This window comes from Meles meles, chromosome 1 (assembly GCF_922984935.1).
Source record: "Meles meles chromosome 1, mMelMel3.1 paternal haplotype, whole genome shotgun sequence".
Classification (NCBI taxonomy): domain Eukaryota; kingdom Metazoa; phylum Chordata; class Mammalia; order Carnivora; family Mustelidae; genus Meles; species Meles meles.
Genome location: NC_060066.1, coordinates 200,183,261 through 200,203,105, shown reverse-complemented (window position 1 = coordinate 200,203,105; position 19,845 = coordinate 200,183,261). Strand labels below are relative to the sequence as shown.

Genomic DNA, 19,845 nt, shown 5'->3' with positions numbered 1-19,845 from the left:
GTGCCCCCCATTCTTGGTTTTGGCTCAGGTCAAGATCTCAGGGGTCCTGGGACAGAGTCCCACCTCAGGTTCAAGATTCCCTCTCTCTCCCCTCTCCCCCTCCCCTTCGCTGTCTCTCTCTCCCAAGTAAACCTTTCAAATACAACAACTGGTATTCCCAATACAAACCTACCATCAAGTACTACTTTGTTACACAAACAGCCTAAACTACCTCCACAATATCTTACCTATTCAGTCAGCTTTTGTATACTCTGGAACATTTTTTTTTTTTTAAGATTTATTTATTTAGGTATTTATTTGACAGGCAGAGATCACAAGTAGGCAGAGAGGCAGGCAGAGAGAGAGGAGGAAGCAGGCTCCCTGCTGAGCAGAGAGCCTGATGAGGATCTCGGTCCCAGGACCCTGGGATCATGACCTGGCCAAAGACAGAGGCTTTAACCCACTGAGCCACCCAGGTACATTTTAAAGACACTTAATACATCTTTAGGTTAATCAAGATCTAAAAATGATATTCTTCCTCTCCTAGGAAACATAAGCCAATGCTGACCTCATTTACTTAGGGAAGAATGATCTGAAATGCACACAGTTCATAAAAGTTGTGCTCACTGTAACGTTCAATTGCAAGCTCAGCGTCAAATTCCACCTTGGCATTCATCAGCTGTGTTGACTTTAGGCATCCTGATCTCCTTTCTTAAGGAATTTTTATCTACTAAATGGGGATAATAATAGTATCTACACCAAGGAACTGTTGAGAGGAAGATTAAATAAAGATATAAAACGCACTTGAATACAGCAGCTGGCATATAGTTAATAATGTTAGGTTTTATTATTTATTGTTCATCCTCAATGACACAGAATCCGCAGAAAATTTTCAACTCTAATTCTGCTTATTCACTGATACTAGATACAGATCACTAACATGATCCAAATAAGATAAACACCCCCAGGTAATCAGAAGGACATACATTTGTGATAAAGCTGTTCCAGGGTTTTAAAGAGCCAAAAATTAACTACATTTATCTTGCTCAGCATTTAACTTACCCAGTTAACTTGAAACTGGATAAAACCAGATATTTCTTTACTTTTAGAAACAGGATATGGGGGCATCTGGGTGGCTCAGTGAGTTAAGGCCTCTGCCTTCAACTCAGGTCATGGTCCCAGGATCCTGCTTCCCTCTCTCTCTCTCTCTGCCTACTTGCAATCTCTTTGTCAAATCAATAAAATCTTAAAACAAAAAAAAAACAGGATATGTTGTCAGACCTGGGTGGATGGTACCAATTTTCTATCTGAACTCTTCTGCCTCCACAGAAAGGCCACACACATAACATAATGCCTGGGTAAGTGGGTCACCAAAATATATTTCACCTTTTAATTATAATGAGTTCAAATCTGTTCCTATATATATATTTGCCTCTCAGCAGACTAAAAATATTCTTTCCCTTTTTAAAAAACTGTCTTTTAGACAGAAAAAAAGAGACTATTAAAATTTACAAATAAGATACTATTATTAATACAAGATAATGTTCTCATTAGACTTTCAACTCAATCAAGAGTACAAGTTAAACAAGTTATATTCAAACAATGATTTTTATTTATAGGTTCAAAATAAGTGCTGTTAACTCAAGTCATGTTGGGGAGGAAGAATCTCTTCCAGGAATGCCACCAAGCCTCAAAACCTTTTTGAAATTCTATTTGCAGATTCTCAAAGATGAGCCTCACACACAAAATTCCTAGTCTCCACCTCTTAGAATGACATCTCATTTATGACCAAAAACCACACGGATTACTCACGTCTTTCACCAGACTTGCTTATCTCCAAAAGTTAAATATAACTCCCCTGAAAAGAAGACTTATCAGGATTAAGAATGTGCAATATGCTCTAAAGGCAAACTCAAAAGAAGTATAGCACAGCTTGGAAATCTCATCAAAATAAATATATATTTATTTCCCATTTTGGAAACGTCTGGTATTTGTTTCTATTTTTTTTTAAGATTTTATTTATTTATTTGACAGAGAGAGAGAGCGAGAGATCACAAGTAGGCAGAAAGGCAGGCAGAGGGAGAGGGAGAAGCAGGCTCTCCACTGAGCAGGAAGCCCGATGTGGGGCTCGATCCCAGGACCCTGGGATCATAACCTGAGCCAAAGGCAGCCGCTTAACCAGCTGAACCACCCAGGTGCCCCTGGTATTTGTTTTTTTGTTTTTTTTTTTAAAAAGTCATATTACCGTATAGATACCTCTCAGAGATGACCATAAAACCAGAGTTAATGAAAATGGAAGTCTGAAGTATCATACCAGATCTATGCAAAAGCAACAAATGAAGTTGTTTAATTGAAACAATTAAACTATGCTGCTTCTGTAACACTGGCTCCCAGAGTGCCTCTGAAGGAACAGTGTTTAATATGGTTATTTATATCCATCCTTCTTGAAAATTTACATTCGGTTCATGCTGGTTTGGGTAAACTGAAATTCTCCAAAAGAAAGAATTTCCAAGTTGTCTTTTGGAAAAACAAACAAACAAACAAAACCAAACTTGTCTTTTGTTCTTATTTTCATTGTTTAAAGGGATGGATTTGGGGGCGCCTGGGTGGCTCAGTGGGTTAAGCCTCTGCCTTTGGCTCAGGTCATGATCTCAGGGTCCTAGAATCGATGAGCCCTGCATGAGGCTCTCTGCTGGGCAGGGAGCCTGCTTCCCCTTCTCTCTCTGCCTACCTCTTTGCCTACTTGTGATCACTCTGTCAAACAAATAAATCTTTTTTTTAAAAAGAGAGAGCTGGATTTGGAGTAAGAGAGGAAATTATCCCAGCTTAGTTCACCTAAACCTGACACATCCTGCTCCAAGTACCTGGACTGTAATCTACTTAGCACACACTTCAAAATTTGGTTAATATCTTTCTCCTAAAGAAAAAAAAAAATCTGGTATAGAGGTAATTTATGCCAGTATTTCAGCAATTGTCAATCAAAATTTTCTAAAAATCCCAAATCTGACCCTCGACAGCTTTGTGACACTGGGTAAGATACACAGTTTCTCTGTGTCCCAGTTCCTAATCTGTAAAATGGGGCTAAAATAATAAACAATATATCTATTTCATGGGTGTGGTGAGGATTAAATGAGATTATGTGCCTGACACATGGCAGGTACTCAATAAATATTTGTTAAACGGACAAGTAAATGAAATAATGCACATAAAATGCTTAAGATAGCACCTAACAAATACAACTAATGTTGTAAAATCACTTGAGATCTTTACCTAGAAAAAGCAAAAGTAAATGGCTAACAATATTAATATCACCAGCCCAAAATTCTATAGCCAGACTTAATATTTTTCAGTGATTTTCAAGTAGGCAAATAATTTTCAAGTATTACAATGGTTTGAAATAGTCTCATGATCTTACAAACAGTAGTCTCAATTTCCAGTTGCAGGGTCTCTGTTTAAGTGAGGAAGGGCTGGCTAGAACATCCAGAAATTACCTCTCACTTGTACCAATTACAACCACATAGCCAATACTTGGGGCTAAGGTTGAGTGATTCAAGAAAAACAGATTAGTAAATGAAATTAAACTAGTCACTGAGAAAGCCCCTAGCTTCATTAGAAGTTAGTAAAGTTAAAATTAAGCTTTAAAAAATTCTTGGGCCACCTGGGTGGCTCAGTTGGTTCAGCCTCTGTCTTTCCCTTGGTCATGATCCAGGGGTCCTGGAATTGAGCAACACTGGGCTCTCTGCTCAGCGGGGAGCCTGCTTCTCCCTCTCCCTGCCGCTCTGCCTACTTGTGCTCTCTCTCTCAAATAAATACATACATACATACATACATATATATATGCATACATATTCTTGAGTTTTTTCTAGTCTGCCCAGTATACAAAGATGTTACTGACTTTAGACTAAATCATATTAATTTTAAAACAAATAAGAACAGGCCATTTTTTCTTCTATTCTTTGGGTAAACAAAAATGTAAAACTGAAATAATGGCCAATATTTACTATGTACCAAATGTACTAAATGCTTCTGTACATTAAATTATTTAATCCTTACAACCACTCTTCCCATTGGAAAGACAGAAAAACTGAGGCTCTCTGAAGCTAGGGAAGAGTGAGCACAAGCAGCAAGATCAGCAGGCAGTTTAAACTGTATAGTTTTAAATGACCTTATAAGGTAAAGTGCTATTTAACCAAAATGGTCAAAGAATGAGAATAAGACACAAGTAGATAACTAAATGCCAAAGAATCAGAATATAATAAATCACACTTACTAAAAGTTTACTCGAATAAAACTAAATGACTCAGGAACACACTCCAAGATCTCCTGATGCCTAGAAGCCAATGTTATGAACAACTGTGAATATGAAAAGTGCAGGAGACTGGGTTGAGTACATACTAACTTTGTAATCCACTCTGAAAGTCACTTTTTACAAGATCTTATTTATTTATTTGTCAGAGAGAGAAAGAGAGCGTGTGAGCGCACAAGCAGGGAGAGCAGCGGGCAGAGAGAGCAGACTCCCTGCTGAGCAAGGAGTCTGATGTGGGACTAGATCTCATGACCTGAGCCAAAGGCAGATGCTTAAAGTCACTTTTTACAACGAATTCCCCATAGTTTATCATTTGTCTCCTCACGTTTTAAAAGAAAAGCTCAGTTATTACAGTCAGTGGTAGTATTTTATTTTGACCTAGTTGGGGTAAAAATTGAAGAGGCTGGTTTCATAAAATATTTCTAAGTTGTTAATGGAAAAAAATAACAGTAAGAGATTAGGAACGATTGTGAACAAAATTATTCCAACAACTTCTCTCAGAAACTTCCTTAAGTACCTCTGCTCCAATGTTTCCACAAAAACAACTACTAAATCACCCCACAATCTTCTGATATAATTCCATCAGAAAAGTCAAAATGGGGTACCTGGCTGGCTTAGTCAGTAGTGTGTGCAACTCTTGATCCCCAGGTCATGAGTTTGAGCCCCATGCTGAGTGCAGAGCTTACCTAAAATTTTAATTTAAAGAAGTCACAATTATCATTGCTTTAAAATATGAATTAGGCTCCTCTTAAAAAGGTTTTACATGTATCACTCCATTTTGGCACATGTATATTAAGTTGAATCATCCCAGTTACAAGGAACTTAAATTTGCATTTAAATCGCCTTAAAGGGGGCGCCTGGGTGGCTCAGTGGGTTAAAGCCTCTGCCTTCAGCTCAGGTCATGATCCCAGGATCCTGGGATTGAGCCCCACATCAGGCTCTCTGCTCAGCAGGGAGCCTGCTTCCTCCTCTCTCTCTGCCTGCCTCTCTGCCTACTTGTGATCTCTATCAAATAAATAAATAAATAATCTTTTTTAAAAAAAAATAAATCGCCTTAAAGTATGCACAATATTAGTACCTACATTCCTCTGCCTTTAATAAAAGAGGAGGAATTACTACTGAGAGCTCACTGACAAGTCAGAGAAGGTACTGTTAATTGTCTCGGAGTCTTCACACGACATCAAAATAAAATGTTATTCAACAAAATATAGCTCAAGTGAGGTATTACCCTGTCTCTTGTTTCAGTTAATAACTCCAATCTGAGAGCATTAGACAAGCACTGATTAAGCATCTAAGAAAAAACTGTGCATAATTAGTTATTTGCCGGTGACAGATTCCAAAGGAGTATCTGCTTTGTGGTACCAGGACTGGTCTTCAGTACTTTTACACTCTGATAACTGCCAACCAACCTGAAGCAGCTGGAGCTCCCATTTAGAGAAAACACTAAGAATTCTAATAAAGAGTCCATGGTTGTTTTGTTGTTTTAAGATTTTATTTATTTGACAGAGAGGACAAGCAGGGGAAGCAGGCAGAGGAAGAGGGAGAAGCAAAAAAGAGTCCATGTTAATAAGCCTAAGAAATTAAAATTGCTACCTATACATAAGCATCATTACGATCAATCATCAAAAATTCTACTGAGGGCCTACCATGTGCAAAGCCCAGTTAAAAGAAATGAGGGGAGTTACCAGCTAAAACAACTTAGTTTCTGATGAAGCAGCTTCTGATCAAATTAGGTAAAGATACAAACTAGTTAAATTGACCAAGAATATAAGGGGTACTGGCATTACAAGCTACAAGATTTGCAGGAGGGGAGCCTTGGATCCAATTAGGTAGATAAGACACATGCTAGTGTGACTTACCAAGAACATGAGGGGTATCAGCAATAAATGTCAAAATTTGAGAGAAGAAAGATTTACTATGGCGAAGTCAGCAGACTTCATAGAGGGGAACATGAGCTGAGCCTTGAAGGATGGAAAAGTTTAAATAGTTAAACAGCATAAGAGAAGAAAAGGACAAAAGATAATGGAAACAAAGATTCTGAATTGGGAAAGTGGTCATTAAATATTTATTAAATACCGACTACACGTCAGTCACTGTCAGGTACTAGGGATACACTGATGAGCAAAACAGAGGAGTTCCCTGCTCTTTTGAAGTCTAGTGGGGAAGGCAGATAATAATCATGCAAGCAGCTATATCATTATAAACTGTAATAGGTGCTATGAAGGGAGGCAACAGACTCCAGTAACAGGGAATAACGGAACAGGACAAGGCAAGATAAAATAATGAGGGAGGGTATCTCTGATACATATGCTGAGGCTTGAAGGATGCAGCCAGGCAAAGAACAGGGGAGAGGGTGTTCAAGAAAGAGAGAGCCACAGCTTATACGTATAAAGGCCCTGTGGTAGGAAGAAGCCTGTTAAGGGTAAGTAAGCTGCTGTGACTGAAGCATAATGGCCAACAAGATTGGTATAAGGTGAAGCTGGAAAGGTAGGCGGGACCAGGTTATATAAGACATCATAAGCCAAGATAAAGAGTTTGAATTTCGATTTTATTTCAAGCCCTAAAAAAACCCTTAAAAGTTTCTGCATACTCACAAACATACTGTTGAATAAAAAGAATCAGACCCAAAAAATATCTACTATGTGATTCCATTTTTACAAAAGTACAAAACAGGCAGAATTAGTATATGCTGTTAGAAGTTCTGCAGGGAGATGGACGGGAGACAGGAACTGGAAAGGAGCTGGATGGGGGCTTCTGGGTACAAGTAATACTGTTTCTTGATCTAGGTGCAGGTTCCACAGATAGATTCAATTTGTAAAAAAAAAAAAATCAAATTGTAATATCTCTCTCTATATATGTATATATTGCACACACATGTTCTCTCTCTCAAATAAATAAAATCTTTTTGTTGTTGTTGTTTAAAGATTTTATTTGTCAGAGAGAGAGACCGCACAAGCAGGAGGAGCAGCAGGCAAAGGGAGAAGCAGGCTCCTGCTGAGCAAGGATCCTGATGTGGGACTCCATCCCAGGACCCTGGGATCCTGACCTGAGCCAACAGCAGACAGTTAATGGACTGAGGCACCCAGGCATCCCAATAAAATCTTTATTAAAAAAAAAAAAAAAATGGGAGGGGTGCCGAGGTGGCTTGGGCCTCTTCCCTCAGCTCAGGTGGTGATCTCAGGATGCTGGGATCAAGCCTCAAGTCTGGCTCCCTGCTCTGCAAAGAGTCTGCTTCTCCCTCTCCCTCTGACCCTCTTTTGGCTTGTGCTCTCTGTTTCTCAAATAAATGAATAAAATCTTAAAAACAAAACAAAACAAAAAAACCCCACAGCAATGCCTTAAAGATCTGCAATGCTTGCTATGCTTTGAATTATATTTTAATATGGTATTTCCAAGTTCTTCCCTTGCTTCCTCAACCCTAATACACAGAGAGTATAACGAAACGGATCCCAAACTTGAGTACCAATCACTCTGAGCTCAAATCATTGGTCTCTTCCCCTCACTAGCTCTGCCAGTAACTACTCTGAGCTCAGTTTCCTCATGTATAAAGAGGATAATAACTACCGCACAGAGTTATTATTTTCTCCCTACCATCACCCAAAATATTGAGTTGGCAGACTGGTATTTTAATTTAATTATTATTTCCTAATGTTATACGAAGGGCCTATGGCTGATGAGATTCCATTCTCAAGACTGACAGGTGGGAGAGAAGGGCTGTAAAGTAGTCAACATGTGGAAACAGAATGGATAAAGAGAAACAAGTAATAAGAGATAAAAATGGGGCTGCTTCTAGGGGCACCTAGATGGCTCAGTAGGTTAAGCATTGGACTCTTGATTTCAGCTCAGGTCATGACCTCAGGGTCAAGCCCCTCAACCAGTACTGAATCTACCTGAGACTTCTTTTCCTCCCTCTCCCCCTCCCACCTCCACTCACATTCGCTCATGCTTGGTCTCTAAATAAAAAAATTTTCATGGGACTGCTTCTAGAAGCTTGGAAACAGGGGCTTCAAACTTCTTCCAAGACAGACTTGGGCTTTAGCAGCTTGGGACAGGTTCAGTATCCTAAGAAATTAGAGGAGGAGGAGTGCCCAGGTAGCTCAGTCAGTTAGTTAAGCATCTGACTCTTGATTTCCACTCAGGTCCATGTTCTCTCGGTGGTGAGATCAAGTCCCATGTCACGTTCAGCACAGAGTCTGCTTCTCTCCCTCTTCCTCTCCCCTTTACTCCCCCTCCAACCCCCGTTTTCTGTCTCTCCCTCCCTCGAATAACCTTAAAAAAAATTATGACAAGGAAAAAATAGTCTTAAATCTTCCAAGAAAGACAATTTCTACCTGATGTATTCCCTTTGCAGAATATTAGCTAAAATAAGTTAAACACTAAGGATATTCTGTCATAGGTGGAAGGGCAAGGCCTTCAATTATTTTACAGCATCCCCACCCTTAAGAATTATTTGAACTATAAGGTATAAGTATACTTCCTATACACTTCCTAAGAACAGCCAAAGATGTTGAATTTTTATACTGCAGAGGTACTATATTAAAAAGGAAACAAAAATACAAGTTCAACTCCTGAATAAATCTTTGGGTAATTTTCCCCCACAATGTGTATCCTTGTCCTAAAATGAAAACCTGATTCCTCATGAATTTCTCTCCCCTGATCTGCCAAGTATCCCTATCTCTACCTGTCTATTCTTCACATGCACCTCACCAATAAATATCTACGATTTCCCTATTTCCTACAAAGTTGGCATACTGACTCTCTAGTACTCACTCTGATCTCACCAGTTTGAATCTAGGAAAACAGAAACTTGACAGCATTCTCAGGATCACTTAGCAAACCAATACCTTAAAAACAACACAGAGTTTAAACAAATGATGGCAGGTATGGGGATTACAGAACTGCATACATTTGTCAAAGCTCATCAAACTGCACACTTAAAACTGCACACTGATGAATATTACTGTATGTAAATTACACCTTGATAAAGCTGATTTTTAAAAAAAGAATGCATGTATTTCCTCAGCAAATATTTACTAAGCATCTATTATGTGCTTCAAAGTTTATACCAAATCTTTCAGCTTGACTATCTGGGTCTTACCTGTAAGCAATAAGTTTTCAGAAGCTGACCCTGTCCCAAAAAGCTGTATTACATGAAAAATGGTTCTGCTTCTGATCATGAATGTCACCCAAATGATGGCCTCTACAGTAGAAGGGCCACTAGCAATCCATCATCTTCCATTTATATAAATGAAATCTATGATCACCCAGGTATCTGCATTTCAATACAAATGCTTCCATCATAAAAAAAAATACATATATTAGGCACCTACTGCATATAGGACAAACCACTAGCACCACTTCTTTGAAAACCAAAAATATCTCAAAAGCATACTGACAGGGCGCCTGGGTGCTCAGTGGATTAAGTCTCTGCCTTCTGCTCAGGTCATGATCTCAGGGTCCTGGGATTGAGCCCCACATCGGGCTCTCTGCTCCGCAGGGAGCCTGCTTCCTCCTCTCTCTGCCTGCCTCTCTGCCAACTTGTGATCTCTCTCTGTCAAATAAATAAATAAAATCTTTAAAAAAAAAAAAAAGCATACTGACAACATTGATGGAAGAAAAAGCAAGCAACACTACCGGGGAATAAACTTAATGGACTTATGCTACAGTCCAAGGTGACCCAGTGGCTGAGTCTGAGGCCTAGGAACTAATGCACTGTGCATAATGGAGATAACCATGGACCTCAGAAACAGACTTGGGTTTGAATTCCAGCTCCACTTCTTACCAAGTGTATCTGTAAACCTGGGGAAGTCATTTTACCTTCCGACCTTCAGTTTGTCCATCTGTGAAGCAGGGTAGCCAAATACCACCTCACAGCATTGTTGTGAAAATTGTATGAGATCTATACCACCGAGCACAATTCCTGGGCACAAAGTAGGCAACTCAAAAAAATAAGCTCCCTCTCTTGCTCTTAAATTATTTAGGAGTAAGAAAATACCTGTTAATCAAGGCTAGTTCACAATCCCTGTTAGTAATCACAGAACAACAATGAACCTGTACATGCTACCTTGTTCATATTCTAATCAACTCCCTCCCCATCCTATTTCCAGTTTTTCAAACTTTAGTTACTATGTTTAGAAAAGTGATTTAATTTTAGAAACCTGGAAAATTCTTCTGAGTAAATCGAGCAAAACCTTAATCTGCCCCAAGGGGAATCCTGAGCAAAATAATTATTTCTGACAGAAGAACTATCTATGGGAGTTACCTAATTTAACCACACGAATGCCGCCAAAGCTGCACACAAAGTGACAGAATCCAATCTGGAACATACGGTACAGATTCTCCAAAGGGAACTATCCTCCTAAAATCCAAAGCTGCCCCTCCCGACCTACCTAATCTGAGCCAATAAAATCTTACTAGGGGATCTGAATTCCCCCAACTCTGACTCTCGTCCAGCTCCTTAGGCCAGAACTGCAGCAGTCCGTAAAATGCCCCGAACTAACCCCACCTCTGAAAACATCCCCAAAAGGCAGGGAGGTCCAGAGGGTATTTTCTCCTCAATCAAAAGATAAGGCACCAGAAGCTCAGAAGCACAATCCCCTTCCCAAGGTCATTCAAGTCAGCGAAGGTGTGACGGGAGAATCTGCAAACTATCTCTGGCTTTCTGGAGATTACACTGCAGGGTTGGTTTTTGGTTGGTTGGGGGGGGGGGGGGGGGGGCGCGCTAGTCTCTCTCCTTCTCCCACCCTTAAGTGTGAGCACTGGTCTCGGCATTTCCGAAACAAGCCACAACAAGCTCTGCAGTGTTAGGAAAGGGGCTGACGCGACGAAGAAACAGATGCTCCAAAGCAAGATGGTCTTTCTCGGCTCGCAGAGCCTCCTCCAAGGTTATTAAGAGAAACCGCAGGTACCTCTGAGAGCTCTCACGCGGGCTGCGAACCCCTAGCCCGGCCGCTCCGGGACGCCGGCTTCCCCGCAGGCAGCGTCCGCAGCCAGAGGCCACGGGCCCCAGAAACCGCACTTCATTCCTGCGCTTGGGGAAGCCATGGCTCCTTCCCGGCCGGGGCAGGGGCGGGTGTGCGCAGGGAGGCGGGCCGCGCGCGCTGCGGAAAGTTCACCGCTGCTGCGGCGGCGGCGGCGGCGGCGGCGGGCGGGGGGCGGCCCCGGCCCGACTCGCCCGCGTCCCCTTGCAGATTCCACCATTAATTAGTCCTAAGGACTGTCTACTGGCAACTTAAACAAAGCGAATGCCTCGAATTCCTTCCCGGCCCAGCGGTCTGGCTGCGAGGCCAGCATCGGCCGGGACGCGGGCCGGCGCGGCGGGCCGACAGCTGCTGCGGCGGCGGCGGCGGGACCCCTCCCCAGCGGCCCGCGCCCCCGCAGCCCGGTCCAGCAGCCCAGCCCGAGCGCTCCCAAACCTCCCTCCTCCTCCTCCTCGTCCTCCTCCTCCACCTCGGGAGCTCCCGGGCTCTTCCTGTAAGATCACTTCCTTCCTCCCGGGTGCCCGCGGGCCCCGCGCAGCCCCCTCCCCGGCGGTCCCGGCCCCCCGCCTGGCCAGCCGCTCCCCGCCCCCACCGCCCCGCGCTCCCTCCCGCTGAAGCCCAAACTCGACCCGAAACTCTCCTCCGCCCCCCGAAAATGTCCCCTCGGCTCTCTGACCCAAACATTTCTCCTCAGATTCTCGCTCCCACCAAAAGTCTCTCAGAACCTTCCCTCCCTCCAACAGAAAAATTTCCAACTCCAAAAAATTTCTCAAGGTCTCGCCCCCCCCCCAAAAATCTCCCCTTCCGAGCCCTTTCTCCAAAATTCCGCTCCAACCGCCCCCCCGCCCCAACTCCGTATCACCTCAGCCCTCCCCCGGGTGAGCCCACCGGTTCTGCCCTGTCGCTCCTGGGTGCCCCGACCCCTTGCCCGGGCAAGCCGCCCCCTCCGGCCGCCCTCCTCCGGCCCCGGCCGCCCGCCCCAGGCTCCCGCGCCGCGCGCTTGCCGCCTCCCCGCGAACCCCTCACCTCGGCGACTCCGGCCCGCGCTCCCGCCCGCCGAGGGATCCGGCGCTCCGCTCCCGGCAGCCGGCGCCTCCTCCGGCTCCCCGGGACTGACAATGAGGGGCGGGGCCTGGGTGACGTCAGAGACTGGAAGGCGGGGCCTCCTTTGAGGGGCGGGGCTGGTAGGAAGTCCCGCCCCCTCCGTTCTTCAACCCCCTTCTCCTCGGACTTGGACTTTGCCAAGTTTTTATAGCTTGATGAGCTAGGTGCCCCGGGCCTGTGCTAGGCGCGGTGCGAAATCGAAATGGCAGACGAGGAAGATGTACTGCTTTCAAGAGGGGCAGTCCCAGGAGGGTTGTGAGGATTAAATGAGATAATCCATGTAAAGGTGTTTAGCCCAGGGCCTGGTATGGAGTAATCACTCAAAGAATACTATTTCTATTACTCAACACAAGTGGAAAAGGCACTCAGCATGGAGGCATGGGTTCCAGTCCCCAGCTCTGCTATTAATTCATATAATAGCCCTAGACAAGTCTTTTTCACATCTATGTGGCCCTAGACAAGGCTTTTTCCATCTATGTTCCTCACTTTTACCTTCTTTAAGATGGGAAGGAGTGATGACCAGATCATCTCAAAAGTCCCTCCAATAATTCTATGACACATTTCCAGTGAAACTAGTACATGCAAGGGACCTAGGGCTCAGAGAAGTGGGGAGGGGGCCTTTGAAGGGAGCTCAAATCCCACACCCAGCCACAGATACACTCTCCCCATAGATGCCCTCCCACGTGCTGGCACAGAGCTGCATTCACAAGCCAGGACACAGATGCACTGAGGGCTGCTACTTCTCTGACTGCAGCAGCATAGCTGGTCTCTTGAGACATCTCTTGTGTAAGCTCCTTATTGCCTGCGGAATAAGGGCCAAAACCCTGGCCTGGTCTGGTCTCTTCCTACCTTTATACACACACACAGACATAACACACACTGTAAAGTTTATCCAAACTTCCACTCGCACACCCACTGCTTTCCCACATCTGCCCCATGGCTCATGCTCTTCCCCTGCTGTCTCATCTCAACTTACAACTCCTCCTACTTTCCCCCAACCAGGCGCCCACTCTGCCCGCTCTCCATACCCGAATACCTGTGCACGGTGTTTAACTCTCATGTGGTCATGAACACATTGTAACTTGTGTCAAATTGACCTCCTGTTTGTTTCTTAGCACTTCCTCACCTCCTTGAGGTCAGAAACCACACATGGTGCCAGAAAACCTTGGAAGTATACACCCTTGTTCTGGCCCATGCTACCTGTCTTTGAGCTTCATTCTTCTCATGTATAAAATGGGGCTATGAATATAGTCCTTGCAGCATTTGTTCTGAAATTACATAAAACACTGTGTGGAAAGCACCGGGCACAGTGTTCCAGAAATGATGTGGTTGTCATTCTTATTTTCATCATTATCACCAATATTATTTCCAGCTCCTAATAGCACATAGCACCCCTAGTGATACTCCTCCCAGTCATTTCATAGGGTTAGACTTGGACGTCCCAAGAAAAGAAGCTCAGAACGCTGCCATCGGAACAGAAACCAATGTTCCAGTTTCCAGACTGCAGGGGCATTCTGCGGAGTCACATCTGACACCCCAGGGCATCTGTGTCACTCAGCCCCCGCCTGAGTGGGGGATAGCTTCGAGTTTTCTCTGCAAATGATTTGCAGCAGAGCTGACCCATTTCTCCCTCGTGCCTTTCTGCTCCAGCTTCCCTGACAAAGAGATAGATCTGTGTTCAACAGGGCTTGGCATCTCTGCAGTCCTCGAGGAGAGCTGCAGTAAGAGGCTGGGCGTTTCCAGAGTGCTGGCCTGTGGGAAGAGGGAAAGGGCTTTGGGGTTCTGATTAATTTCCTGAGCTGCAGACAGGCAAATGGCTGTCCTGAAATGCCTGGGCTGGTTCTTAAGGGCCCGTAACAAAGTGCAGCTTATTTTTAGAAGAAGAGATTCAAAAATGCCACTTCCCATGAAAAGTAGGCATGGCCACAGGATGGCTGCAGGCAAAGAAAAGGCCTTTACTGAGTTCCTCCTGTGTGGGAATGCCGATTTCCAGGCATTGCAAACCATTGGCAGAGAGAACCCTACAGGGGAGGTTCTGAAGACAGAACCTTCTCTCCAAGACCCACAAGCCCATCAATCATGTATTCATTCATTCATTCACAGCAAGAATTTTGCCACAGGAAAGCTCAGGATGCAAATCTCGAGACCTTGGGCTTTCAAGTCTCTGCACCTCAGTCTGTCATCTGAAAAATGGGAATAATAATAGTAGCTATCTCATACAGTGGCTTTACAGAGGATTAAATGAAATAACATGTGGAAGAGGTTAGTTCGGAGCCTAGCACCTAGTTCATGCCCCTATATGGTGGCTGCTGTTCTATTCCAACACATCCTCCCAGTAAGGCCTGTCCTGTGCTGGCCTCCGGGTTGGATGTAGGGGAAACAGGGAGTCTTGGCCTCTAGAATCTCACTCAGTAAAAGGAATGGGGTAGATTTTTGGTTCCAGACACTTCGGCTGCGAAGCAATTCTGCTGTAAATGTTTTCACCACATAACCCATTGTCCCTCGTGCAGTTTTGCCATAAAAGATCAAAACAACTGGTTGACAGTTTGGTTTGATCATTTGGTTTCATCAAACTGGTAGATAAGTTGGTTTCATTTCTCCATTGACTCAGTACTCCTATTTTTATATTATATAAATTGTAGCCCTCAGAATGGTCAGTACAGTGGTACACAGAGCTTTGAATCCACACTTCCCAGAACACTTTGGAATGGCGAGCAAGGAACATGGGACAATATGCCCAAACCAGACAACAGTGTAGAAGGCTTCCACAACACAATAGAAAGCTCAGTTACAAATATGCAATCTACTGTTTGGAGACTGATACCTCACTTAAGGAAGGAAGAAATTTTAGTGAAAAAAGGAAAAGTCTGGGGCGTCTGGCTGGCTCAGTAGGAGAGGCACGTGACTCTTGAGTTTAAGCCTCACATTGGGGGTAGAGATTACTTAGATAAATAAACTTTATAAAAAAGGAAAAAGAGTAAGAGTAGGGTTCAGAATTATAGGTGCAGTGGGATCTCATGGTTTATGCATACACTCAGTAACATGCATAAAAGTGGAGAATATAGAGAATGAAATAGACCTTTTTTTCATTCTGATTTGCTTTTCTCTGTGGTGTGTGTATATAACAGGAACTTTCAAAAAGACTCTGCTAAATTCTAAGACAGGAGAGGGGATGAAAACAGCTACAAGGCAATCAGCAGTGGACATCTGAACCATCTGTGCCTACTCCCATAGAAAGTTCCACAGTTTCCATTTCATTCCAGGGAAAGCCCCTACCCAGACAATTCTCTAGCCCTTCACTACACTTGAACTTTCAATGCTACAGCCAAAGGTAAGACTCCTAACAAAATTTCTGGAAGCCATGGCAAGGCCAGTAGGAAAAGACTTTAAAGTGAGAAGAATTTTTTTGCTGCCTGCCCTGTGCCGCTCCCAAAGAATAACAATATGTCAGCATCTTTTGTCTACTGTGCCTAAACTTGCACTTTCGTTTTTCCCCATATCTCTCCTGCAAATTAAATTTTTTACAAGGAGCTTACATTATGTGGTCATCAGAAAAAATGCAGTAAAAATAGGTATAAAAGTAAAGCTAACCAAGCTCATGTTGGTCAACTTTTGCTGGTTGCAAACAATAAATTATAACAATGTGGTTGAGGCCAGTGCTAAGTTTCATAGGAATCATAGAAAGTGAGAGTGGGAAGGAATAAAAGTCGCCCTCAATTTCTCCTACTGTCCCCCACCCAGTGGCATGATTTCCAGTCCCTTCATATAACAGGCCACCCACCAAGACCTGTATTTCATTCATTCATTCAACAAACACTTATGGATCCTTTACTGTAAACCAAGCATCATACTGGGCACTTTACAGATACTATCTCATACAGGTTATGGAGGTCATTATTCCTGCCTTGCAGATTAGGAAAACAAGGCTCAAGGGAAGTAAAGCAACTTGCCCAAAGTCTCACACCTAGTGGGATCTAAACCAAGACCTTCACAACATCAAAGCCCATTTCCTAAAGGATGTGGGCTGAATTCCAAAGGGATTGACTTATGTCCTTGGGCAGCCATTATTGCGTGGGTGGCCTTGGCCAAGTCACTGAATTCTTCTCCACACCAGTGTCCCCATCCCTGCAAGATAAGGGTTTACCCAGATATTTTATGTAAGTTATGCCCTTTTTAAGTCATAACACATAATACAAAAGGAAGGGGTTCCACCAGCTCTTGAGGGACTCTCACTCATCTTGAGATCTCTTGGTGCCTTCCCTATTAACATTTATCCCCATTAAGACATTTATGGTTCCTTACCGAACTCTATCATTACTCCCACCAGCCTGGGACCTCCTCCAGGACAGAAACACAGAAACGACACTTAGTCATTTCTGATCCCTTTCTGCCCCCAAAGCAGCATCTGGCATGCAGCCCTCCACTCCCTCCCTCTTCTATTTATTTCTTAATAAATGGCTAAGGGCCTAAGATGCCCCAGGCACAGCACAGACTAGAAGACAGCAAAGGGCCCTGCTTCTTGGAGCATGGCTGTTGGGGTAGAGAGACAAAATAACATTAAACACAACTTGTTGCTTAAAAACAATTGTATTAAGCACCAGGGAGCATCAGGTTTGGGGGATGTGGAGTGGGAACCTAACTGAATCCAGGACACAGGGAAGCCTTCCTGGATGAGGGGGGCTTGAGGCTCAGAAAGACTAAGGAATTTGTTCAAGGGCACACACAGCAGCTAAGTACAAAAGCTGGGATTTTAACCTAGGAACACCTGACTCCAAAGTCCATGCTGTACCTTCTAGAGAATTCTGCCTTCCGTATCCTCCATCTTACTCTTCCCGGGCTTTTATTAGTGAAAGAGGAGTCGGGTCTGAAGCAAGATTTTTCCCAGCTTTGGGGATCAGACACCCCATTGAGAATCTGGTGACTCTGTGAAACCTCTCCCAGGAATTACATGTATAGGACACACCCACAATATCTTGCCTACAATTTCAGGGCATCCTGAGGCCCAGGTTTAGAACTCACACCATGGAGGACCACAGGACCTTAGAGATTCTAGAACCTCTGAAAAGAGACTCCAGGATTCCATAGGCACCCTCAAATCCCCAAACAGACCCCAGAAACTCTATGGAAAGATTCTCAAGATCCAGCCAGAAGATCCTGGGATCCTGCAGAGAACCCCAGTCCCACCAGAGTAGGAGCAGGGCCCTGCAGTGAGATTTTCTTTTTTCTTTTTTTAAGATTTTTATTTATTTATTTGACAGAGAGAGATCGCAAGTAGATAGAGAGGCAGGCAAAGAGAGAGAGGGAAGCAGGCTCCCTGCTGAGCAGAGAGCCCGATGCGGGACTCGATCCCAGGACCCCAAGATCATGACCTGAGCCGAAGGCAGCGGCTTAACCCACTGAGCCACCCAGGTGCCCCAAGATTTTCAAGGTGCTATAGGCAGCTGAGGAACCTCAAGTCCTCATGAAGCTGGGGTCCCCACTGAGGAACCCGTGACCTTGGAAAGCCACGGTGCCAACCCTTTTTGGATACTGACGTCTTTAAAACTCAGAGCAAAAACGCAGAACACAACATGTTACACGCGAAATCAAGAAGTTCACAGACCTCCGGGAGCCCCAGGATTCAGACCTCCTGTTCTTGAGCTTCCACTCGAACCTAAGCCCCCCGGAACCCCTCAGGAACCTGGACCAGGACCGCCGACTGAAGGCGCACACTTCAGGGTCCAGCAGCCCGCAGGTCGAATCCCGGCCTCGCCGTTTGCGGGCCGTGACCTTGGACCACTCACCGACAAACCCTCAGGCCTCAGCGACCTCTCCCTCCACAGTCCAGCCCCGGCGTGGGCTCCCGAGCCCGGCGCGGCGGCGGCGGCGCCTGCGGGACTCAGCCTCGGTGAATGGGAACCTGCGGGCACGCTGCGCGGGGAGTGCGGGCGGCGGGGGAGGCGGCGCGCCTGCCGCAGTGACAGCTCCGCGCCGCGGTGGGCCTGGGAAGCCTGCCGTGCGGGGCGCGCTCGCGGCCTTTCCCACCCACCGGGCAGGGCGTGCCCGCCAGCCGGCTTCCTGCAGTCAAGGGCCGGGGAGGAGGGAAGGCGCGGAGGGGCCCGGGGCCTGGCAGGCCTGGTTCCTGGCTTTCTCTCCCCATTTCCTGAGCGGGACCGCCGGGGGATGGGACCCAGCACAAACCTCCTTCCCGGGGAGCGCGGCCAGGAAATCGCGTCCTTGTTAACTCAGGTTCCTCCTCTCCGCCGGAAGGTGCCGACTGCCATCCACAAGCTTTCAGTCCTTAGGAACTGGGTGTGATGTGACCCACTTACCCCGGGAGGAAGCCGAGAGATGAAACGGCAGACCGACCGCAGACCCCGCAACACAGCAAGATTCCAGCCCTGCGGTGGGAGTGCATTAACTCCAGCCGACGGATGGGAAAGCCGGGGCTTCCAAAATTGAACTGACCTACGCAAGGTCGTCATTAACATACTGCTTGGGATAAAATGAAGTGCTTACTGCATTTCACTGGGCTGTAAATGCTCTAAATATAAGTGTGCCGGGGCGCCTGGGGGGCTCAGTCGTAAACGTCTGCCTTTGGCTCAGGTCCTGATCCCAAAGTCCTGGGATCCAGCCCCGCATGGGACTCCCTGCTCCGCGGGGAGCCTGCTTCTCCCTCTCCTACTCCCTTTGCTGTGTTCCCTCTCTCGCTGTGTCTCTCTGTCAAATAAATAAATAAATAAAATATTTAAAAATAAATAAATAATATGTGCCATTTAAGTCCTTAGAAGCTACAAAGAAAACATTGTCCCTATTTTAGAAATGAGAAAACTGAGAACCAGAGAGGCCAAGTGGCTTCTCCAATGTCACACAGCTAAAATCAACAGAGTTAGAAATTAAACTCCAGGGGCACCTGGGAGGGCTCAGTCCCTTAAGCGCCTGCTTTCAGCTCAGGTCATGATCCCAGGGTCCTGGGATGGAGTCCCATCTTGGGCTCCCTGCTCAGCGGGGAGCCTGCTTCTCCTTCTCCTCCCTGCTCATGCCCTCTCTCACTATCTCTCTCGTGTGCAAGCGAATAAATAAAATCTTAGGGAGAAAAAAGAAAGAAAGAAATTAAACTCCAGTCTCCGTTTTCCAAAGCTCAGACCTTTCCTCTATCCTTTTCCCCAGATATCCTGCTTCAACACATTACAGCCAAGTAACCTGGGGGCCAGAACCTTGTCTCATTTGTTTTTGGCTCCCCAAAACCCCACCTAGAGCTTGGCATAAAATAGGTGCTCAGCGATGACTATGGAGCCCAGTATGGAAGCTGGAAGTTGGAAGGACTGGTAGGAGGCATCTAGCTTGACTCCTTCTGAGAAGAAACTTCAGCCAAGAGAAAATTCTGCCTCTGTTTGCATACTTCCATCATGATGAATTCTCTCTCTCCCATAGTAGTCCTTTCTCCTGTTGGACAAACATGTTTGGCCCAAAATGTAAATACTGCATTTTGCTCCT

The 19,845-nt window shown here is 45.1% G+C and overlaps 1 protein-coding gene across 5 annotated transcripts in view; it reads right to left on the bottom strand.

Annotated features, from left to right (window-relative positions):
* Positions 1 to 18,347, bottom strand: part of LUZP1 (leucine zipper protein 1) — a 102,356-nt gene extending 84,009 nt beyond the window's left edge. For 2 of the 5 annotated variants that reach the window (XM_046023701.1, XM_046023687.1), the window contains exon 1: positions 18,153 to 18,347. The gene's annotated coding sequence lies outside the window, so the exon portion shown is untranslated. Of the gene's footprint in view, positions 1 to 12,291; positions 12,372 to 18,152 lie in introns of those variants that run through there. The other 3 variants (XR_006820874.1, XM_046023678.1, XM_046023710.1) reach the window with 3 other exon arrangements.
* Positions 18,348 to 19,845: the final 1,498 nt, after the last annotated feature.